Here is a 25566-nt window from a genome sequence, read left to right as displayed (position 1 = left end):
AAACTGGCTAGCCATATGTAGAAAGCTGAAACTAGATCCCTTCCTTACACCTTGTGCAAAAATTAATTCAAGATGGATTAAAGACTTACATGTTAGACCTAAAACCATAAAAACCCTAGAAGAAAGCCTAGGCAATACCATTCAGGACATAGGCGTGGGCAAGGACTTCATGTCTAAAACACCAAAAGCAATGGCAACAAAAGCCAAAATTGACAAGTGGGATCTAATTAAACTAAAGAGCTTCTGCACAGCAAAAGAAACTACCATCAGAGTGAACAGGCAACCTACAGAATGGGAGAAAATTTTTGCAACCTACTCATCTGACAAAGGGCTAATATCCAGAATCTACAATGAACTCAAACAAATTTACAAGAAAAAAACAAACCCCATCAAAAAGTGGGCGAAGGAGATGAACAGACACTTCTCAAAAGAAGACATTTATGCAGCCAAAAAACACATGAAAAAAAAAATGCTCATCATCACTGGCCATCAGAGAAATGCAAATCAAAACCACAGTGAGATACCATCTCACACCAGTTAGAATGGCGATCATTAAAAAGTCAGGAAACAACAGGTGCTGGAGAGGATGTGGAGAAATAGGAACACTTTTACACTGTTGGTGGGACTGTAAACTAGTTCAACCATTGTGGAAGTCAGTGTGGCGATTGCTCAGGGAACTAGAACTAGAAATACCATTTGACCCAGCCATCCCATTACTGGGTATATACCCAAAGGACTATAAATCATGCTGCTATAAAGACACATGCACACGTATGTTGTTGCGGCACTATTCACAATAGCAAAGACTTGGAACCAACCCAAATGTCCAACAACGATAGGCTGGATTAAGAAAATGTGGCACATATACACCATGGAATACTATGCAGCCATAAAAAATGATGAGTTCATGTCCTTTGTAGGGATGTAGATGAAACTGGAAAACATCATTCTCAGTAAACTACCGCAAGGACAAAAAACCAAACACCGCATGTTCTCACTCATAGGTGGAAATTGAACAATGAGAACTCATGGACACAGGAAGGGGAACATCACACTCCAGGGACTGTTGTGGGTTGGGGGGAGGGGGGAGGGACAGCATGAGGAGATATACCTAATGCTAAATGACGAGTTAATGGGCGCAGCAAACCAACACGGCACATGGATACATATGTAACAAACCTGCACATGGATACATATGTAACAAACCTGCACATTGTGCACATGTACCCTAAAACCTAAAGTATAATAAGAAGAAGAAGAAGAAGAAGAAGAAATTCCATCTCCAATCATGAGCAACCTGGCTCCTATTATCCTCAATATTCTTTTGCATAAATAAATAGGAGATTTATACATATAAAATGATTATATATAAAAATAAACTTATGGAGAAGAAAAAAAAAAAAAGAGTGAGAACAATCCCTGCCCCCAGGGATCACTGCTAGCAGAGGTAACAAGCCTATTATTTTTTTCAAAACCTGAATGATACGAAAAGAAACACAGGCAACATCTAAAGGCAGAAAAGAACAATTCATTCAAAGGGATTAAGGCAAAGGAGTAAGTTACTGCATTAAGCCTTGAAGAATGGAATACACTGCAGTGAAAGACAGTGAAGCAAAGAGGCAGGGAGAGCGAGGTGTGATGGGAAAACTAGAAGACAAGGCCTTAGAGCAGGGATGTGAATGGAGGATGGAAAGGTAGTTGAGGGCCAAGTCACAATACAGAGGCCATGAACTTTATCTGTAGGCAACAGGGAACCAATGGGTGTTTTAGGGAGAACAAAATGTTTTGCCTATGTTTTAGAAAGATAATAGAAAAATAATTAGAGATAGGCAGACTAGTTTGAAGCAGGCAAAAGATGACAGGATTGGCAAAGATGTGGAGATTTAGAATCTCATGCATTGTTGCTGGGAATGTAAACTGGTGCAATCCGTGTGGAAAACAGTCTGCTAGTTCCTCAAAATGTTAAACAGAGCTAGCATATGACCAGGGAATTCCACTCCTATGTGTATCTACCCGAGAGAAATGCAAACATGTCCACGCCAAAACTTGTTCGTGAATGTTCACAGAGGCGTTATTTCTAAAAGCTAAAAGGTGGAAATAACCTAAATGTCCATCAACTGATGAATGGATAAATAAAATGAAGTATGTCCATACAAAGGAGTATTTATTATTCAATCATAAAAAGGAATAAAGTTCTGATACATGCTACAACACGGAAGAACCTTGAAAACATTATGCTAAATGAAAGAAGTCATACACAAAAGAGCATATATCTTCTGGCTCCAATTATATGAAATGTCCAGAATAGGCAAATCTATAGAGCTAGAAAATAGTTTAGTGCAGGGGTCCCCAACCCCCAGGCCACAGACCAGTACTGGTCCATGGGCTGTTAGGAACTGGGACACAGAACAGGAGATGAGCAGCAGGTGAGCAAGCATTACTGCCTGAACTCTGCCTCCTGTCGGATTAGCAGCAGCATTAGATTCTCATAGGAGCACAAACCCTATTGTGAACTGTGCATGCAAGGGATCTCGGTTGTGCATTCCTTATGAGAATCTAACTAATGCCTGATGATGTGAAGTGAAACAGTTTCATCCAGAAATTGTCCCTGCCCTCTGCCTCCGATCCGTGGAAAAATTGTCTTCCAAGAAACCAGTCCCTCGTGCCAAACAGATGGGAATCGCTGGTTTAGTGGACTTGGGGAGAAGGACAATTGGGGAGCAACTACCAAGGGGTTTAGGGTTTGTTTCTGGGATGACAAAAATGTTCTAAAACTGATTGTGGTGGTGGTTATACAACTCTGTTAATATACTAAAAACCACTGAATTTGTACACTTTAGGGGAACTACATGGCATGTAAATTATAAAGCTCTTATTTTTAAAAAGATGCCAGGATCCCAGATGGACCCGTGACAGCAGGGATGAAGGGGAATCCCACTAGGAGGTAGACTCACAGGACCTGACACCTGGGAGGCTGGCCCGAGGAACTGGGATGGGGATATGGACACTACCAAATACATCAGGGAGGGCAGGAGGAGGACCCGTTAAAAGTCCTAGCTGAGAGGCTGGCAGAAGGGGCTGGAAGGGCCCAGCAGGCAGTGGGATAAGCCTTAAACAGACAGATTGAACATGTGCTCCACTTTTATCAATTAAAATAACTGCTAGGGGCTGGACACAGTGGCTCATGTAATCCCAGAACTGGTGGAGGCTGAGGCGGAAGGACTGCTTGAGCCCAGGATTTTGAGACCAGCCTGGGCAATAAGGTGAGACCCTGTCTCTATTAAAAATAATAATAAAATAAATTTAAAATGACTGCCACTGTCACCAGTGCTTACAGCAATGACTTCTAGCACAGGCTCTCACAATAGGCTCTGAGTTCTCCTAAGGGTTCATGCAAGGAAGGAAGTACTTTCTCACAGACAAAGAAGACTCAAACCTTTCCTAGACTGATAGCTGTTTTATCTCCTGGGTTCCACATTTAGAAAAAAAAGAATACTGCTAATCAAAAGTTTGGAAACTGCAGTTTTTGTGTTTGTTTTTGTTTCTTTGAGACGGAGTCTCTCTCTGTTGCCTAGGCTGGAGTGCAGTGGCGCGATCTCGGCTCACTGCAACCTCCACCTCCTAGGTTCAAGCGATTCTCCTGCCTCAGCCTCCTGAGTAGCTGAGACTACAGGTATCTGCCACCACGCCTGGCTAATTTTTTGTATTTTTAGTAGAGACGGGGTTTCACCGTGGTCTCGATCTCCTGACCTCGTGATCCGCCCGCCTCGGCCTCCCAAAGTGCTGGGATTACAAGCGTGAGCCACAGCGCCCGGCCCATTTTTTTAGATATAATGCTGCTGCACACTTAATAGACTATAGTACAGTATAAACATTAACTTTTATATGTACTGGGAAACCAAAAAATTTGCGTGACTTGCTTTATTGTGATAGATATTCACTTTATTGCAGTGGTCTGGAACCAAACCCACAATATCTCTGAAGCATGACTGCAATGATTAAAAAAAAAAAAAACCTGCCAGTAGACTCAAAGTGGAAGAAACCTCCTCAATCTGTATCTTAGTCAATTTGGTGCTGCTATAACAGAATATCTGAGCCTGAGTAATTTATAAAAAAACAGTAATGTATTGGCTCACAGTCCTGGAAACTGGAGAGTCAAAGAGCATGGCGCCAGTGCCAGTACCTGGCAAAGGCCTTACTGCATCACTGCATGGTGGAAGGCAGAAGGGTGAGAGAGCATGACAAAGCAAAAGGGGGATGAACTCACTTCTGTAACAAGCCCATCCTTGCAATAATGAACCTATTCCCACAATAACAACATTAATCCACTCATAAAGGCAGATCCCTCATGACCTAATCAACTCTTAAAGGTTCAACTTGTCAACATTGTTGCATTGGGGATTACATTTCCAACACATAAACTGTGGGGGATACATTCAAACCACAGCAATCTGATAAAAGGTATTTACAGCTAACATCATACTTAATTTCCCTCCAAGATCAAGAAACAAGGCAAGGATATCCACTGTCATCTGTCCTATTCCACAATATACTGGAAGCCCTAGCTACTACATTAAGGCAAGAAAAATAAGTTAAGTGGAAAGAGATTACAAAGAAAAAAATAAAACTGTCCCTTTTCAGAGATGGCATGATTGCCTTTCATAGAAAATCTCAAGGAAATCTAGAAAATAAAGCCCTAGAACTTCTAAACGTGTTTAGCAAAGTCATAGGGTACAGGTCAACACATAAAAGTAATTGTATTTCGGCATACTAGCAATAAACACTAGAAATCAAAATTGAAAAAAAGAATATCATTTACAATAGCTCCAAAAAATTATGTATAAATGTAACAAAATATGTACAAAGTCTATATTCTGAAACCAAGAAAACAGTGGTGAAATAACTCAAAGTAGACCTAAATAAATGGAAAGACATACCACGTTCATGAACTGGAAGATTCAACATAGTAAAGACGTCAATTTTCCCCAAACAGACCTACAGATTTAGTGCAATCCCAATAAACATCACAGCAGGGTCTGTTTGTAATTATAGATAAGCTGACAGAAAGATTTAATGGAAGGCCAGAGAGGTACTAGAATGACCCAGTTTTGAAAAGAATAGTAATATTAGATGGATCACACTACACAATTTAAAAACTTACAATAAAGCTGTAATAATCAAGGCAGCGTAGTGTTAGTAAATGAACAGACACATAAATCAATGAAACAAAATACAGAGTCCATAAGAACCCAAATGAACATGGCCAATTTATTACTGACTATGGTGCAAAGGCAATTCAATGGAGAAAGAATCTTCTTTGCAACAAACGGTTCTGGAACAACTGAACATCCATATTCAAAAAGAAAAAAGAAAAAGAACCTTGACCAAAAATTCACATCTAATACAAAAATAACTTAAAATGGATCATTTCTAAACATAAAATACAAAACAAAGAAAACACAGGAGAAAATCCTTGAAACCTAGGGTTAGACAAGCCTTCAGACAACACAAAAAAACACAATCCATAAGCAAAAAACTTAGTAAACTGAACTTCCAAATTTAAAAACTTTTGCTTTACAAAAGACACTGCTACAAGAATGAAAAGGTCAGTCCTTCCACCAAAACAACCAGTAAACTAGGAAAATAATTATCAAAATCTACTGTTTCAAACTCTGGAACCTGGCCAGGTAGGGTGGTTCACACCTATAATCCCAGTACTTTGGGAGGCCAACGCAGGATGATTGCTTCAGCCCAGGAGTTTGAGGCCAGCCTGGGCAACATAGTGAGACCTCGTCTCTACAAAACATAAAAAAAATTAGTCCAGGCGCAGTGGATCAAGTCTATAATCCTAGCACTTTGGGAGACAGAGATGGGTGGATCACTTGAGCTCAGGAGTTCGAGACCAGCCTGGGCAACATAGTGAAAACCTGTCTCTGCAAAAAAATACAAAAAAATTAGTTGGGCATGGAGGCACATGCCCGTTGTCCCAGCTACTTGGGGGCTGAGGTTGGGAGGCTCACTTGAGTCCAGGAGGTTGAGGCTGCAGTAAGCCGAGACTGTGCCACTGCACTCCAGCCTGGGCAACAGAGTGAGACCCTGTCTCAAAAAATTAAATTAGCTGAGCGTGGTGGCACATACTTGTAGTCCCAGCTACTTGGAAGGATGAGTGGGAGGATAACTTCAGCCTGGGAAGTCGAGGCTACAGTGAGCTGAGATTGCACCACTGCACTTCAGCCTGGGTGACAGAGTGAGAGCCTGTCTCAAACAAAGCAAAACAAAACAAAACTTTGCAATCTGACCAAACACTTAAAACAATCAGCAGAGCATTTGATGAGCAGAGGCTGCTGATAGTCCCAGCTACTTGGGAGGCTGAGTGGGAGGATAACTTCAGCCTGGGAGGTCGAGACTACAGTGAGCTGAGATTGCACCACTGCGCTTCAGCCTGGGTGACAGAGTGACAGCCTGTCTCAAACAAAGCAAAACAAAACAAAACAAAACTTTGCAACCTGACCGAACACTTAAAACAACCAGCAGAGCGTCTGATGAGCAGAGGCTGCTGATATTTGGTAAAAGAATAACTTGACTCAGCTACCATCCCCCATTCCTCAGCACCACCACTCACAGCTATAGGGACAGCAGCTCATGTTCCTAAAGTGGCTGGCTGGTTCCAAACCTACAAAAATGTGGGTTTGTGCACTTTGGTTGGTCTGGCAGATCCCTGCAGAACTGGTATATACTTGCCTTGGTTTTGGCCTTCTCAGGTTATCGATGTTTTCACAGGTGGCTTCTATCAGAAGATTTAAAGAGATGGAACACCTTTTCCCCCCTTTTGAGCCAGATATTTAAGGAAATCGTTGTCAGGTCACTGCTGACCAAAGAAATAATGGAACAGAATCTACAGTGCCCACAAACAACAAGGAATATATTTTGCAAAAATAGTTTGGAAAAGTCAAAAATTGATGGCTGCAGCCCTCAACAAGAAAAAGTCAGAAATCTGACTTCCAACATTATCCATACTATAATACTTAGAATGTACAATTCTAAACAAAAAAATTACAAAGAATACAAAGAAAAAAGAAAATGTGGCACGTTCACAGGAAAAAGGAATTTGATAGAAACCATCCCTGAGACACTGAATTTGATAGAAAATATCCCTGACCAGACACTGAAATTACTAGTCAAAAATATTAACTGTCCTAAATACACTGAATCAACTAAAGGAAATCAGGATAGATGAACAAAATAATAAAGGAAATAAGGAAAATAATGTAAGAACAAGATGAGATTATCACTAAAGAAACAGAAATTCTAAAAAGAAATCAAACAAAAATTCTGAAGACTAAAAATACAACTGAAATGAAAAATTCAAAAACAAACGTGAGCAGGCGAAATAAATGGTCAGCGAACGTGAAGAAAAGGCAATTGAAATTATCCAGTGTGAGAAAAATAAAAAGAATAAAGAAAAATGAATAAAGACATAGGGACATATGGGGGATACCATCTAGAAAACCAATGTATGTATCGTAGGAGTATCTGAGGGAGAAGAGAGAAAGGGGTAGAAAAATTATTCGAAGAAATAATGGCTGAAAACTCCTCAAGTCCAATTAAAGACATTAATATACACATCCAAGAAGTTCAATGAACTCTAAGAACTACACAAAGACATCCACATTGAGACACATTATAGTCAACTTATTGAGACCCAAAACCAACGAGAAGATCTTGAAAGCAGCAAGAGAGAAACAACTCTTAGGAAAAAACATACGGAAAAATCTTTATGTCCTTGGATCTGGCAATAGCCTCTTAAGTATGACACCAAAAGCACAGGAAACAAAAGAAAAAATAGATAAATTAGACCTCATCAAAATGTAAAACTTTTATGCAAAGGACACTATCAAAAGAGTGAAAAGACAACACACAGAATGGAAGAAAATATTTGTAAATCATATATCTAATAAGAGATTAATATCCAGAATATATAAAGAACTCCTACAATTCAACAACAAAAAGACAAACAAGTCAATTTAAAAATGGGTAAATAGCCGGGCATGGTAGTTCACGTCTGTAATCCTAGCACTTTGGGAGGCTGAGGCAGGCAGATCACTTGAGGCCAGAAGTTCGAGACCAGCCTGGCCAACATGGTGAAACCCCGTCTCTACTAAAAATACAAAAATTAGCCGGGCATGGTGGCATGCACCTGTAATCTAGCTACTCAGAAGGCTGAGGCATGAGAATTGCTTGGGCCCAGGCAGCAGAGGTTGCAGTGAGCCAAAATCGCACCACTGCACTCCAGCCTGGGTGACAGAGCAAGTCTCTGTCTCAAAAAAAAAAAACAACAAAAATCAAAAAACAAACAAAAAAAACCAGGTAAATGACTTTCAAAAGACATTTTCTCTAAAGAAGATATAAAAACACCTGTAAGTGCATAAGATACTTATCAGGGAATTGTAAATTAGTCATCCGGGAAATGTAAATCAAAACTACAGTGAGATACTATTTCCATCCGCTAGAATGGCTATTATCAAAAAAATAAAACAGAAAGGAAACGGAAAATAACAAGTGTTGGCAAAGATGTAGAAAAACTCAAACACTCATGTACTGCTGGTAGGAATGTAAAATGGTCCAGCCCCTGTGGAAAACAGTTTAGTAGTTCCTCAAAAAGTCAGACATGGAACTACTACATGACCCAGCAATTCCACTCAGGTTTTTACCGAAAGAACAGGACTTGAACAGATACTTGTTCACCCATGTTCACTGCAGCATTATTCACAATAGCCAAAAGGTAGAAACAAACCAAGTGTCCACCAATAGATGGATAAACAAAATGTGGTATACAAATACAATGAAATAGTATTCAGCCATAAAAAGGAATGAAATTGTGATACATGCTATATAACATGAATGAACCTTGAAAACACTATGTTAACTAAAATAGGCCATACACAAAAATACAAATATTGTTTGATATACAAGGTACCTAGAGATCGAAAGTACCAGAGGCTGCAAGAAGGGAGGAATCGGCTGGGCGCGGTGGCTCACGCTTGTAATCCCAGCACTTTGGGAGGCCGAGGCGGGCGGATCACGAGGTCAGGAGATCGAGACCACAGTGAAACCCTGTCTCTACTAAAAAATACAAAAAATTAGCCGGGCGTGGTGGCGGGCGCCTATAGTCCCAGCTACTCGGAGAGGCTGAGGCAGGAGAATGGCGTGAACCCGGGAGGCGGAGCTTGCAGTGAGCCGAGATTGCGCCACTGCACTCCAGCCTGGGCGACAGAGCGAGACTCCGTCTCAAAAAAAAAAAAAAAGAAGGGAGGAATCAAGAGTTACTGCCTAATAAACACAAAGTTTCTGTTTGGTATGATAAAAATTTTCTGGAAATAGATAGTGGCATAGTTATACAATGTTGTGAATGTTCTTTATGCCACTGAATTGTTCACTTAAAATGGTTACAGTGGTAAATTTTATGTTATACAAATTTTGGCACAATAAAAAAAGACCAATTAAAAAATGGGCAAAAGACTTGAACAGACACTTCACCAAAGACAAGTAAGTACATTAAAAGATGCTCAACCTCATTCATCATTAGAGAAATATGAATTAAAACCATGATGAGCTACCATATGCACCTATTAAAATAGCTGTATTTTTAAAAAAAACTGATAATGCCAACACAGAGCAACTGGAAGAATCATACACTGCTGATAGGAATGGAAAATGGTTCAACCATGCTAGGAAACGTTTCTTATAAAGCTCAACATACACTAGCATATGATACATCAATCTCACTCCTAGTTATTTATCCTAGAGAAATGTTCACACAAAACTTGTATAAAAATGTTTACAGCTCCACTCAAATCACCAAAAACTGGAAACAACTCAAATATCCTTCATTAGGTAAGTAGATAAACTGTGATATATCATACAGTGGAATACTACTACTAATGTGAAGGAACAAACAATTGATATATGAAACAACTGAGGTGAATTTCAAAGGCATTATGCTAAGTGAGAGAAGCCAGTCTCAAAAGGTTGTACACTATTAAATTTCTATTTACCTGACATTCTTGAAATGACAAAACTATAGTGATGGAGAACACATCAGGGGCAGCCCGGGGTAAAGGAAGGTGTCTGTAAAGGGGTGCCATAAGCAATGGACTGTTCCTTATCCTGATAGTGGTAATGATGGTGGTGGTAACAAATCTATACATGTGTCAAAAGTCACAGAATTATAACTCCAAAAAAGGTCAAATAATTTAATTAAATATAATAAGTATAAAAATATTCTAATAAAAGGAAATACAATTTGTTAAAAAATAGTGCAGGGATAGACATCAAAGTAGAATTCAAGCCCAAAAATATTAAATGTAACAAAGGCACAATTCACACTGATGATAATGACAGTCAGGAATATGCTGGCCGGGCACGGTGGCTCACACCTGTAATCCCAGCACTTTGGGAGGCCAAGGTGGGTAGATCACCTGAGGTCGGGGATTCGAGACCAGCCTGGCCAACATGGTGAAACCCCATCTCTACTAAAAACACAAAAAATAGCTGGGGATGGTGGCATGTGCCTATAATCCCAGCTACTTGGGAAGTTGAGGCAGGAGAATCGCTTGAACCTGGGAGGCAGAGCCACTGCACTCCAGCCTGGGGCAACAGAGTGAGGCTCTGTCTCCAAAACAAAAACAAAAACAAAAAACAAAGAATAACCCAAAGGAGATGCAAGGACACATAAACAGTAACACCCTAAAAATTAGAGACTTCAAACCAATCTCAAAACAAGACAGATCACGCACCAAGTATGGCAGTGTGCACCTGTAATTTCACCTACTCAGGAGGCTAAGGCCCAGAAGTTCAAGTCCAGCCTGGGCAACACAGCAAGACCCCATCTCTTAAAAAATAATAAATAAATAATTTTTTTAAAAAGACAAATTGATCGGGCACTGTGGCTCACACTTGTAATTCCAACACTTTGGCAGGCTAAGGCAGGAAGACGGCTTGAGCCCAAGAGTTCGAGCCTAGCCTGGGCAACATAGCGAGACCCTGTCTCTACAAAAAAATTTTAAAATGATGGCCAGGCTTGGTGGCTCATGCCTGTAATCCCAGCACTTTGGGAGGCTGGGGTAGGAGGATCCTTTGATTCCAGGAGTCCAAGACCACCCTGGGCAAGATAGTGACATCCCTATCTCTAAAATAAATACATAAATAAATAAAATGAAAATTAGCCAGGCATGGTGGCATGCACCTGTAGTCCCAGCTACTGAGGAGACGGAAGAAGGAGGATCACTTCAACCCAGGAGTTCAAGGCTGCAGTGAGCCATGATCACACCACTGCACTCCAGCCTGGGATACAGAGCGAGACCTTGTCTCAAAAAAAAAAAAAATTGTTTTTAAAGACAAATCAGGGCCGGGCGCGGTGGCTCACGCTTGTAATCCCAGCACTTTGGGAGGCCGAGGCGGGCGGATCACGAGGTCAGGAGATCGAGACCACGGTGAAACCCCGTCTCTACTGAAAATACAAAAAATTAGCCGGGCGTGGTGGCGGGCGCCTGTAGTCCCAGCTACTCGGAGAGGCTGAGGCAGGAGAATGGCGTGAACCCGGGAGGCGGAGTTTGCAGTGAGCCGAGATTGCGCCACTGCACTCCAGCCTGGGCGACAGAGCAAGACTCCGTCTCAAAAAAAAAAAAAAAAAAAAAGACAAATCAAGTGGAGAAAAAATGAGAAGATAGATGATTGATCTAAACAATATAATAGAGGAGATGATATAGATGTATATCAAACTCCACACCTTGATAACACAAATGATATATTCTTCTCCAGTGCTCACAGCACATTCACACACACACACACACAAAAACTGCTCATGTCACAAAGGAAACACCTTCCATCAAGTAAAGATACTAAAAACAACACTTGCCAATCACAATGCTTAAAACTAGAATTTACTAACACGACCATCACCACCAACAGAAGAAAGGTGTGTCTATCTAAAAATTTAAGAATCTCCTGATAAACAACTTCCAGATAAAAGGAAATGCAATGAAAATGTTGGAGAAATTTAAAGAAATACTAACGGACAGACATGGTGGCTCATGACTGTAATCTGCCTATAATCCCAGCACTTTGGGAGGCTGAGGCAGGAGTTCGAGACCAGTCTGGGCAACACAGGGAGACCTCATCTCTACAAAAAAAATTTAAAAATTAGCTGGGTGTAGTGGCACATGCCTGTAATCCCAGCTACTTGGGAGGCTGACGGAGGAGGATCATTTGAGCCTAAGAAGTTGAGGCAGCAGTAAGCAGTAATTGCACCACTGTATGCCGGCCTGGGTGACAAAGTGAGACCCCGTATCAAAAATAAAAAAATAAAAAATAGATACTAACAAAAAAACACACATCACATATGAAAACACAATGTAATCATCTAAGGGAAAAATAATTACATGATTATCTCCATAGAAGAGAAAGTCTGACAAAATTCAGTATCTATTCATAATAAAAAATACTCAGGAAAATACAGAAATTGAGAGATACTTTAATATATAAATATACCTTAGTCCTAAAGCCCAAATCTTATTTCATGGGCAAACCTTATTTCAGAGGCGTGTCTATTAATTTCAGAGATTAATATCAAGAACAAAGCAAAAACGTCCACTATCTCTGCTACTATACACCGGTGCAATATTAGCCAATGAAATTAGAAGAGAGAAATCAATTAGAGATATAAAAATGGGTAAAGACCAAGCGCAGTGACTCACGCCTGTAATCCCAGCACTTTGGGAGGCCGAGGCGAGTGGATCACCTGAGGTCAGGAGTTCGAGACCAGCCTGACCAACATGGAGAAACCCCGTCTCTACTAAAAATACAAAATTAGCTGGGCGTGATGGCGCATGCTTGTGATCCCAGCTACTCAGGAGGCTGAAGCAGGAGAATTGCTTGAACCCAGGAGGCAGAGGTTGTGGTGAGCCAAGATTGCACCATTGCACTCCAGCCTGGGCAACAAGGGCGAAACTCCGTCTCAAAAAAAAAAAAAAAAATGGGTAAAGAAAAGCTATCACTAATTGTAGATAATATGATATGCTACCTGGAAAACCCCAAAATCAATGATAAAATTTATTCAGTAATAACTCAGCGGGCTGGGCATGGTGGCTCACGCCTGTAATCCCAGTGCTCTGCGAGGCTGAGGTGGGTGGCTTGCTTGAGGTCAGCAGTTCGAGACCACCCTGGCCAACATGGTGAAACCCTGTCTCTACCAAAAATTACAGGCTCACGCCTGTAATCCCAGCACTTTGGGAGGCCGAGGCAGGAGGATCACGAAGTCAGGAGTTCGAGGCTAGCCTGACCAACATGGTGAAACCCTGTCTCCACCAAAAATACAAAAATCAGCCAGGCGTGGTGGCGCATGCCTGTAATCCCAGCTACTCAGGAAGCTGAGGCAGGAGAATCACTTGAACTTGGGAAGCGGAGGTTGCAGTGAGCCAAGACTGAGCCACTGCACTCCAGCCTGGGAGACAGAGTGAGACTCCTTCTCAAAAAAATCAATAGCCTTCATATATAGAAACCATAAAAGAAGACATTATGGTAGAGAAAAATCCCATTTGCAACAGCAACAAGATCATTAAATACTTAGGAATAAAGTTAATTAAAACTGTGCAAGAAAAAGTTTAAATCACTATTAAAAGACACTAAAGTTAATTTGAACAAATGAAATGATATCCCCTGTTCTTGGATAGGATTCAAAAATATAAAGATGTCAGTTCTTCCCAAGTTAATTTATACATTCAATGCAATCCCAATACAAATACTGACAAGATAATATTAACAAGTTGATACTAAAATTCATATGGAAAAACAAAAATTTAAGACTAGGAAAACAATGAAAACAAAAAATTGTAAGGGGGGATAGGTATAACAGACATTAAAACATACTGTACAAAGCCTTCATAATGAAATCAGTGCGGTACTGCTGCATATGTAGACAAAAAGATGAGGTCCAGAATTAGACTCAAATACATATGGAAGTAAAAAATATGGCAAAGATGGCATCTCAAATCACTAGAGTCAAGATGAACTTTGTATTAAATACTGCTGGAACAGTATTCACTGTTGGAAAAAGATAACTCACAAGAATAAACTTGCAAATGAATTAGAAATCTAAATGATAAAAAAATGAAACCATACAACTACTAAAGGAGATATTGGTGAATTCCTCTTTAACCTTTGTATTAACATTTAGTATTAAGTAGCAGAGAAGGGCCAAATATGATTTAAAATTCAGAAACAGTAAAGGAAAAGAGTGACACATTTAACTACATAAAAATTTAAAAATTTTTTCATGACAAAAAAAATTTAAAAACTCAGAAAAAAATTAAAAGCTAACAAATTGGGAGAAAATATTTGCAACATATACCACTGACAATGGACTAATATCCCTAATATACAAACAGCTCTTAAAAACTGAGAAACAGGATGGGCATGGTGGCTCACACCTTTAGTCCCAGCACTTTGGGAAGCCGAGGTGAAAGGACTGCTTGAGGCCAGGAGTTCAAAACCAGCCTGGGCAACACAGAGAGACTCCATCTCTACAAAAAATTTAAAAATTAGCCAGGGCATGGTGGTGCACATCAGTAGTCCCAGCTACTCAGGGCGGTTGAGGTAGAAGGTTGAGGCTGCAGTGAGCTGTGATCGCGCCACTGCATTCCAGCCTGGGTAACAAGAGCACCATACTATTTAAAATAAATAACGTTTTACAACTGAGGGACACAGCATTATTTACAATAGTCGAAAGGTGGCCTCCTTTAAGCTGAAGCTAAGAAAAAAAAAAAAAAGAATGGTGAAAGCAACCCAACTGTCCATCGACAGATGAATGGCTAAACAAAATGTAGTATATACATACAATGAAACATTTATTATTCAGCCTTAAAACGGAAGGTAATCCTGACACGTCACAAAAAAGAAGGTAATTCCGACATATGCTACAACATGGATGAACCTTGAAGATATTATAGTAAGTGGAATAAGCCAGTCATAAAAAGACAAATATTGTATGATTCCATGTATATAAGGTACCTACAGTAGTCAAATTTATAGAAACAGAAAGGAGAATAGTGGCCACAGGGCTAGGGGAGGGAAGAATGGGAATTCCTGTTAATGGATACAGAGTTTCAGTTTGAAAAGATGAAAAAAGTTCCGGAGATGGATGGTGGTGATGGCTGCATAACAATGTGGATGTATTTAATGGCACAAAATGGCACACTTAAAAAATGGTTAAAATGATAAATTGGGTCAGGCGCAGTGGCTCACGCCTGTAATCCTAGCACTTTGGGAGGCTGAGGCAGGCGGATGAGGAGGTCAGGAGATGGAGACCATCCTGGCTAACACAGTGAAACCCTGTCTCTGCTAAAAATACAAAAAAATTAGCTGGGCATGGTGGCACGCGCCTGTAGTCCCAGCTACTCGAGAGGCTGAGGCAGGAGAATTGCTTGAACCCAAGAGGTGGAGGTTGCAGTGAGCCGAGATCGCGCCATTGCACTCCAGCCTGGTGACAGAGACTCCATCTCAAAAAAAAAAAAAAAAAGATAAATTGTATGTTGCTTATATTTTATCACAATTTTTTTTTTTTTTTTTTTGAGACAGAGTCTCGCTCTGTCACCCAGGCTGGAGTGCAGTGACGCGATTTCGGCTCACTTCAAGCTCTGCCTCCCAGGTTCACGACATTCTCCTGCCTCAGCCTCCTGAGTAGCTGGGACTACAGGCGCCCGCCATCACGCCCGGCTAATTTTTTTTGTATTTTTAGTAGAGATGGGGTTTCACCATATTAGCCAGGATGGTCTCGATCTCCTGACCTTGTGATCCGCCCGCCTCAGCCTCCCAAAGCGCTGGGATTACAGGTGTGAGCCACCGCACCCGGCCCACAATTTTTTTTAAAAAGCTAAAGAACAGAAAAACGAAAACCTGGTAGACAAATGGAGAAAAAATACAAACAGATAAATCACAAAAGAAGACACAACTAGCTCGAAAACATGAAGAAAATGTTTGAATCATTCATAGAGAGATGTATATTAAAACAAAACCACACTAGACACTATTTCTCACTGCAAAAATTAAAGCATGACAGCACACACTGTTGGCGAGGTTGTGGAGAAACAGGCGCTATTCTCATACACTGTTGGAAATTGGTACAACCCTTCTGGAGGGAAATTTGACTATATCTGAGAAAACTACATATGCATTTACCTTTCAACCCAGCAATTCCACTTCTAGAAACTACCCTGAATATGTACCTCCAACAATACAAAAATACATATGCACAGAATTATTCACCGTGCAGCACTATTTGTAACTGCAAGGTAATGGAAGCAGCTTAAATGGCCATAGATAGGACAGTAGATGAATAAACTATTATAATGTACTGTGGTACATACTATGGTACATTCATATAATGAAGTAATATGCAGCTGTAAAAATTAATGAGGCAATGTTCATAGCAACATAATTCAAAATAATGCATAAGTAGAAACCCAAAATCCATCAACTGATAAATGGATAAACAAAAGGTGGTATATCCATAAAATGGAATATTATTCAGCCACAAAAATAATGAAACACTGACAACATGGATGAACCATGAAAACATTATCCTAAGTGGAAGAAGCCAGTAACAAAATACCACATATTGTATGATCCCATTTACATGAAATGTCCAAAACAGGCAAATTTATAAAGTCAGAAAGTGGATTCGTGGTTGCCTAGAGCTGGGGGAAGACAGCATGGGAAGTAACTGCTAATTGCTAATGGATCAGGGTTTAAGGGTGATAAAAATGTTCTAAAATGTATTGTGATGATGCTTGCATAACTGTGCATATACTAAAAACCACTCAATTGTATACTTAAATGGGTGAATTGTAAGGTATGTAAATTATATCTCGATAAAGATGTTTTTGTTTGTTTGTGTTTTCTTGAGACGGGGTCTCACTCTGTCGCCCTGGCTGGAGTGCAGTGGTGCGATCTTGGCTCACTGCAACCTCCACCTCCCGGGTTCAAGCAATACTCCTGCCTCAGCTTCCCGGGTAGCTGGGACTACAGGCATGCACCACCATGCCCAGCTAATTTTTTTTGTCTTTTTAGTAGAAAGGGGTTTCACCACGTTGGTCAGGCTGGCCTCAAACTCCAGACCTCAAATGATCTGCCCACCTCAGCCTCCCAAAGTCTGGGATTACAGGCATGAGCCACCATGCCTGGCCTCAATAAAGATGTTTTCAAAAATTAATGAGGGGCCGAGCCCGGTGGCTCACGCCTGTAATCCCAGCACTTTGGGAGGCTGAGGCGGGCGGATTACAAGGTCAGAAGATCGAGACCATCCTGGCTAACACGGTGAAACCCCGTCTCTACTAAAAATACAAAAAATTAGCTGGGTGCAGTGGCGCGTACCTGTAGTCCCAGCTACTTGGGAGGCTGAGGTAGCAGAACGGCGTGAACCTGGGAGGCGGAGCTTGCAGTGAGCTGAGATAGCGCTACTGCACTCAGGCCTGGGCAAAAGAGCGAGACTCCGTTTCAAAAAAAAAAAAAAAAATGAACGAGGAAGATCTCTATGAACAGATACAGGGTGATTTTCAAGACACACTATTTTTTTTTTTTTTTGGAGATGGAGTCTCACTCGGTCAGTCACCCAGGCTGGAGTGCAATGGTGCAATCTCGGCTCACTGCAACCTCTGCCTCCCAGGTTCAAGTGATTCTCCAGCCTCAGCCTTCCAAGTGGCTGGGATTACAGGTGCCCACCACCATACCCGGCTAATTTTTTTGTATTTTTAGTAGAGACGGGGTTTCACCATGTTGGCCAGGCTAGTCTTGAAATCCCGACCTCAGGCAATCTACCCACCTCAACCTCCTAAATTGCTGGGATTACAGGCATGAGCCACCGCGCCTGGCCTAAAACATACTATTAAGTGAAAAAAGCAAACACAATTATCTATAGCATGTCACCTTTGTATAAGAAAGAAGAGGATATGAAAAAATACACAACTATCTGTTCACTTGTGTGAAAGAAACACGAGATAATCCAGATACCAAAGTTAGCTTACAGGGTAGGTGGGAAAGCGGTGAAAAGAAGGGGTGAATGGGAACAGGGCAGTAGGCATAAGGAGGGAAAGACACTTCTCTGAGTATACCTTTGTGTGTAGCTCTGACTCTCAGAAATCAGTCATAATTCATACCGCAAAAACAAACTAAAATCAGCTAGGATGTAGGGGGAACTCAAAATGAAATATAAACACTAACAATGAACCTAACTATTACAACTAACATAACCACTCTGAAAGGCATGAGGAAGAAAAGAACTAACCTAAGTAACTGTGGAAAATGGCATCTCGACTGGATAGGCTAAAGACAAAAAGAACTGTGATTCCAGAGTTGGGTCAGAGAAAACACAAGATGAGCCTGGAACACCTTGTGGTGTACCATAAAGTAAGTAAGTGCTCAAAGGAAAAAAAAAAAAAAAATGAGGGCCGGTTGATAGGCCACAGAAGCTAACCTGAAGGAGATCCTAACTAATTAGCCAATGCCGGAACAGTAAGCAACAAAATAATGATGATAATGAATTTTAACTCATAGAATATAATACATATCCATGGCCTACGCTGACACATAAACAATCAAATAAGTAAATAAAAGAGAGAGAGGGTAGTTCTCCTTTCAGTAGAACTTGACTTAATAATGTAGAAGGAAAGAGAGAAATAATTACCTTTAGACAAACACCACAAAGATCTGCAGATGGATGCTAAAGTCAGTGGGCAAATTTGTGGAGAACCAGAATTTGTGTCCTCTCAATGTATCTCTCCCAAGAGACTTATTAATTAGAAAGGGATAGTAATTTTATGGTGTAGAAACCTGGCAGACACCAAGTAAACCAATAGATCAAGGTAAATATCACCAGTAATAAGACATACCAGTATCTTGGACTCCATCTGATGCACTGAGAAAGACACAAAAGATAATGTGTCTTTGTGTTATTCTGGCCAACAATGTATAATCTCACCCCAATCATTAGGAAACACTGGACAAACCTTTAAATTGACAGACATTAGACAAAATAACTGATCACTACTCTTTAAAAGCATCAAAGCCAAGGAAAACAAGAAAAGACTAAGGAAGTGTTATGGACCAAGGAGAAATAACTAAATGCAACATGGGATCTTGGATAGGGTCCTGGAATGAAAACACAACCTTAATTTAAAAAATGGTAACATTCATATCACATCTGTAATGTAGTTAATAATATTGTACCAACACTAGCTTTCTGTTCTTGATAATTGTATGATTATGTAAGATGTTAACATTAGGGAAAGCAGGGTGAGGGACATAACAGAACGTTTTGTATTGTTGCAACTTTTCTCTAAATCTAAAATTAGTTTAAAAAGCTTAAAAAGAGGTTGGGCATGGTGGCTCACGCCTGTAATCCCAGCACTTTTGGAGGCTGAGGCGGGCGGATCATGAGGTCAGGAAATCAAGACCATCCTGGCTAACATGGTGAAACTCCGTCTCTACTAAAAAATACAAAAAACTAGCCGGGCATGGTGGCGGGCGCCTGTAGTCCCAGCTACTAGGGAGGCTGAGACAGGAGAATGGCGTGAACCCAGGAGGCAGAGCTTGCAGTGAGGCGAGATCGCGCCACTGCACTCCAGTCTAGGCCACAGGAGAGACTCCATCTCAAAAAAAAAAAAAAAAGCTTAAAAAGAAATAACCATTTTGATTATATACTTATCATCTGTAAGCAATGTGAGGATGGTAACCATTTATGTATTGTTCACCATAAATCCAAGAAACTCACTAAAAGGAGCTTTAAAAAAAAAAGCTATTGAGGCCGGGCGCGGTGTCTCACGCCTGTAATCCCAACACTTTCAGAGGCCGAGGCGGGTGGATCACCTGAGGTCAGGAGTTTGAGAGCAGCCTGACCAATACGGTGAAACCCCGTCTCTACTAAAAATACAAAAATTAGCCAAGGGTGATGGCGGGCGCCTGTAGTCCCAGCTACTCGGGAGGCCAAGACAGGAGAACTGCTTGAACCCGGGAGGCGGATATTGCAGTGAGCCGACATCATGCCACTGCACTCCAGCCTGGGCGACAGACCAAGACTCTGTCACACACACACAGAAAAGCTATTGAATAATCATGAAAAAGAAAAATATCTATTCATTTCTGACTCCTAGCCCAGCAGCTGCATTTCCTCAGATAGCAGCACATTCACCAGGCTTATTAGTCTAAGCTAGTAAGTTTCCAAAGCTCTTATAGTTTCCATGGCCTCAGAACACGATAAAGAATAGCAGACTTTGAGATCGCGCCACTGCACTCCAGCCTGGGTGAAAGAGCGAGACTCCGTCTCAAAAAAAAAAAAAAAAAGAATAGCAGACTTTGAGACCTCAGCACCCTGATCCAGAGTGATAACTGGGGGTGTTTCCTGGCCTGGAAGGTGGGAAGCCTATGTCTTAAGCTCAGTGGTGGCAGTGCCCTGGCTGTGTGACTGACTTGACATAGATGCCAGTCTCTCAGTCTGTTTCCCCTCATGTATAACGCTTTGTACTAGATGAGGGTTCTGCAAGCTAACCAGCCCACCCTTTTTGTACAGCCCACGAGCAAAGAATGGTTTTTATATTTTTTAATATTTGGGGAAAAAAACATGAAACATGAAAATTATATAAACAATATATAAAATTAAAATTTCGGCCCCCATAATTAAAATTTTATTGCAACACAGCTACTCTCTTATGTATTGTCTTTGGCTGTATCCACACTACATCGCTACACTTAAGTAGACAGAGTATGGCCCCCCCAAGCCTAAACTACAATTATGAATACTATTATACTCATTATACTTACAATATAACAATGTAAACATTGATATATTTACAACAAAAGTTTGCCAACCGCTGAACGAGACTGTTCTAAGCATATTCTATTTCTAACCACAATAATCACACAGAAGGAATCTTAGCCACATGGAATCCGACGGTCCCACACTTATAACCTGTAATAACCCAGGTCCTGACAAGTGACTCCCAAAGCCACTTGTGCAGACAGACACCTTGGGAATGTCAGGCGAGTTCCATCTGGCCAGGGCCCGCCTCCTGCGGGGAGGTAGTGAAGCAGAACGGTCAAAATTTTCAGTCTGGAGTCGCGCTCACCCACTGGGTGACTTGGAGCAAATCATTTCACCTACCCTCGGCCTCAGTTTCCACTCCTGTAAATGGCACTAATAACAGCACTCACCTCGCAGGGCTGCTGTGAAGGTGAAGCGAAAGGTCGCGAGTAAAGGGTTAGCGCGCTGGGCTTTGCACCCAGCAGACGCCAAATCAATGGCGGCTCCTGCGGTTACTGGGAACCTCCCCGGAGGCCGGAACCCATTCTAGGCACCTCAGGGCGGCGGCGAGAGCCATGAAGAGGCTCGCGAGGGAGCCAGGAAGCCTGGCCTCGGTTTCCCTGACTGGGGCTCTAAAGCTGCCCGCGAAACCCCCAGCGTCCTCACGTAACCCAGCCTCGTGCCTGCAGCCCCTCCGGCCTGTGCCCCCGGCTCTGCCAAGCCTCACCCCCACCCTGGAACCGCCTTCAAACCAGCCTTCCAGGAACTCACCAGGCGTCTCCACAGCAACGGCCAGTCTGTCCAGACTACCGCGCCGGCCGGCTGCGCGCCTGACAACAAGGCGTGCTCCCATTGGCTCCGGTGCCGGCTGCGCCAGCCAATCAGCGGGGGCGCACGCGCCGCTCGCTCTCTCCCGGGCAGCTTAGCTGGGGCCCTGCAGACGGCTACCCTTGGGCGGCGCGCGTGTGCGTGTGTGTGTAATGCGGGAGTGGAGCTTGTTGGTTCGCGTGTGTGTGCGTGTGCGTGCGTGCGTGTGTGCGTGTGTGTGTAATGCGGGAGTGGAGCTTGTTGGTTCGCGTGTGTGTGTGTGTGTGTGTGTGTGTGCGCGCGTGCGTGCGCGTGTGTGTGTGTGTAATGCGGGAGTGGAGCTTGTTGGCTCCGGATCCCCGTCGTCGGTCCTCGCGTGCTGGAGGCTTAGAGCACCAGCTCGTAGTCGGACTCCCTTCGCCACAGCTTGCGCCCTGAGCAGTCGCTAAATGATGGGCTGTGTGTTATTACCTGGGACATGTGCTCTGAAAACAGTGGAAACTTGGGGAACACTTAGAGCGCGATGTCCAATCTTTTGGCTTCCCTGGGCCACGTTGGAAGAATTGTTTTGGGCCACGCATAAAATACACTAACACTAAGGATAGCTGATGAGGTAATAAATAAATAATAAAAATAAAAATCACCAAAAAATCTCAAAATGTTTTAAGAAAGTTTATGAATTTGTATTGAGCCGCATTCAAAGCCAAGCGGACCAGCGGGTTGGAGAAACTTGACTTAGAGGGAACCAGGAAGGAAGAGCATCCTCATTCATTATATTACCTGTGCCTCTTTTTCCAAAAAGGATGTGAAGCCCAAAAGGCACAGATACAATAAGATATTGAAACAAAAGGAAAAAAAGGAACAAAACCTAGTAAATGAACAAGGAAAGGAGTCATGGGTGGTGTCAGAATTCCAGAGATGAGAAAAGGCGACAGAGTTGAAGGGCCTCTGTCAAGGGTCTTGGGCTGAAAGATGGTACTCTCTTGGGAGCTAGAATAATAATAAAGCATTGTAGGGAAGAACTTTACACTGTGGTTGAATTCATAGCTGCTTGAGTCTCGCACGGATGATTTAAATAGGAGTGAATGTTGGGGCTTTTTAACCTCAAAGACAGTAAAAGCATGGTGAAAAATTCAGTTCAGTACAATAAAGCTATACTGATAAGCTAGAAGTTCTGAAAATTGTCGAGTCACCAACCTTGACTTTGAGTATTGGGGTAAACAGTATTTGAGGGGTAAAAGAAGCATAAACAGATGGTTTCAAAGCTGCATGGATAACCTTCAGCCTCGGATGCAGCTTCCACTCGAGGCTTATCATGAAAGATGTGCTGGAGAGAAACAGTTGAAAATAGGTGGGAAGGGTGGTCCAAGCAGCAAGAAAGTCGTGTGGGGAAGGTCCGGAGGTGAGAAACATGCAGATCATGCTGGAGTGTCAGGCAGCACAGTGTTACAAAGCTCAGGGCCACAGTGGGGAGAGAGCACTCTGGAGAGTTGGGAAGAGGCCAGTCCAAACAAGCAAGCAGAAAACATGTTGTTGCAGTCTCACGCGTGCACCACAACGTATCAGTCTCTCATTGTGGGGTATCACCCAGAATTCTTTGTCTCATGACCAAGAAAATTAGGGAGTGTGGACACAAAGGGTAAGGTTGGAGCAAAAGTTTAATAAGCAAATGAAGAAAGCTCATTGCAGCTAGCATGGGGCCCAAGCAGGTTGCCCATTATGAGGCTGGGTCCAGGGTTTTTTATGGACTGGGAAGGGAAGGAATGTGCTGACTGGTCTTGGAGAAAGCACTACTCAGCCTGGCCCCTGGACCTTGAGGGACCAATCAGGAGCTGAAGTGATAGCCTGGCCCAGGACCAATCAGGGGCTCACAGTCTAAAGCACGTCCAAGAAAGGAAAGAGCCCACTGGAACCCACTGTAGCCCACCATGTACATGTCCACAAAAGGAGAAGAGACTATTTCCTGGAAGCCCACTGGTTATACAAAGGACAAAGGCATTTCTATGTTGGGTCTTGTTCCCTTATCAAAGTAGCTGTGGGCATGTCTTAGGCACAAAGATCAGAGGTGTTTCTGTGTTGGGCCTTGTTCCTTTATCTGAGTGGGCCAGAGGTTTGTGCAAGTTTCCTTATCTGTGCCTGAAGCCTGATTTTTCAGGCAATTCCTCTGTTTAAAGGAGTTTTACCAAGGACCCACCCTAATTACCTAACTTTTCTCTCTCAATATCACTCTCACTACAGTGAGGATGGCAGATTTAACATGGGGAATCTAGATCGAAGACTGTGGCCTTATGATCTTGGTGAGAGTTAGGCCTGAATCCCATCCATGGTGACTGCAACGATTCATTCACATCCAACGCAAGCATTCCGTGATGCACTCTGGGAAGCAGGACACCATGAAACACACTGGCAGAGGGATGAGTGCAAAATAGTTGGGTCAGGGGTCCAGGGGAAGGAACTCCAAGGTCTAGTTATTAATGAGAGTCATTAGTAGTCGTTAGGTACAAACACAGCAGGCACAGGCATATTCCATTAGAAATTGACTTTATTAACTACGTAGACTGCACAGACTGGAAACCTGAATTTGGTGTTTCACTGGTACGCTAAAGATAAGGATCATCAAAGGTTTATGCAGGGAAACAGTGACCACCATGGTGTCCAAGGGTCATTAGAGGAAAATTCTGCATGGAACATGTGGAAAGCTACAGAAATGGAGACTCCCTATAGGCTCCTCTACACCACCCCTACATACTTTGACATTCAACAGACTGATAGGGTATTTAGATAAGAGGGTAGGGACCTCATTCATTCAGTTTCAATGCAGCTTCAGCACTGACATTGCATTTCCAGGTTTGGCAATCTGGGACATGGGTTTACAAGGTGCCTAGCTCCAGAGAATTCTCAGCAAGAGTTAAGGGAGAAGATGAAGTTCTCTGCCCAGGAATGCCCAGAGAAAGTCCCTGAAGCCAACCCTGCCCTGTGCTCTGGCCCACTACAGCAGACTATGGACAGGAAACAGCTCAGAACTGGTGGAGAGGGGCTGAGCAACTCCTGGAGGTCCAGAATTCTGGGGAAGGCAGGTGAGAGGAGCAGCAATGGGGCTTGAGCTCTTCCTGGACCTGACACACTATCCACTTTTGCAAGACAGAATGACATCCCTTTTGAGCTGTGGATGGTGGAGTTGGCCTGGGGTGAGCCAGGTGGCTGGGCTGGGCCCCATGGAGAGGGTGCCAAGGACCAGGCCCTGCACTGAGCCTTCTCTCCTTTCTGCCAACCAGGGGAGCACCTGAAGCCAGAATTCCTGAAGGTGAACCCCCAGGGGATGGTGCCTGCCCTCAGAGATGGCGATTTCCTACTAGCAGAGAGGTAATGGTGACCTGGCGCCCACCCAGTGTCAGAGCCAGGATCTGCCTCGGTTCTGGGGCTCAGAGTTGTAGGGGGAGGCAGAGGCAAGAGGGGAGATCTTCCCCTGCCTTGGAGATCTTTCCAAATCACTGAGGCCCCTTCCTCATTTCAGCCTGTGTAGCTCTCATGCAGAGGCTGGACCCAGGGGCACCTTTGGGCTAAAGCTGGACGCTGGAACCTGGCTACAGCCTGAGCCAGCTGGAGCTGCCCAGGTGGGGAAAGGACATAGGTCACCCAGATAAACCTGGACAACGTGAAGCCAGCGGGCAAGGCTCAGGCTTGAGGCTGGCTCCTCCCCAAATGTCCCCAGCTCATCCTTTCAGGGTCCTAGGAGCTGGGCAGACCCCAGGGGAGACTCCACTTTCAATCCCTGCTCACCACTTCCTCACTCCGTGCCCTTGGGCAAATCACAGAACTTTGTGTGCCAGATTTCTCCTCTGTAAAATGGGGGGAATAATGTAACCACCTCCCAGGGCTTACCCGAGGATGGAAAATGGGCACCTAGTGCC

General features: G+C 42.7%; 1 protein-coding gene across 3 annotated transcripts in view; it reads right to left on the bottom strand.

Moving 5' to 3' along the window:
- Positions 1-21554, bottom strand: part of CABIN1 (calcineurin binding protein 1) — a 100162-nt gene extending 78608 nt beyond the window's left edge. For all 3 annotated transcript variants that reach the window (XR_009211042.1, XM_032139486.2, XM_058431278.1), the window contains exon 1: positions 21259-21554. The gene's annotated coding sequence lies outside the window, so the exon portion shown is untranslated. The remainder of the gene's footprint in view (positions 1-21258) is intronic.
- Positions 21555-25566: the final 4012 nt, after the last annotated feature.

Source organism: Hylobates moloch, unplaced genomic scaffold, assembly GCF_009828535.3.
Source record: "Hylobates moloch isolate HMO894 unplaced genomic scaffold, HMol_V3 SCAFFOLD_19, whole genome shotgun sequence".
NCBI classification, from domain to species: Eukaryota; Metazoa; Chordata; class Mammalia; order Primates; family Hylobatidae; genus Hylobates; species Hylobates moloch.
The sequence above is the reverse complement of the archived record's forward strand: the minus strand, read 5'-3'. Positions and strand labels throughout refer to the sequence as shown.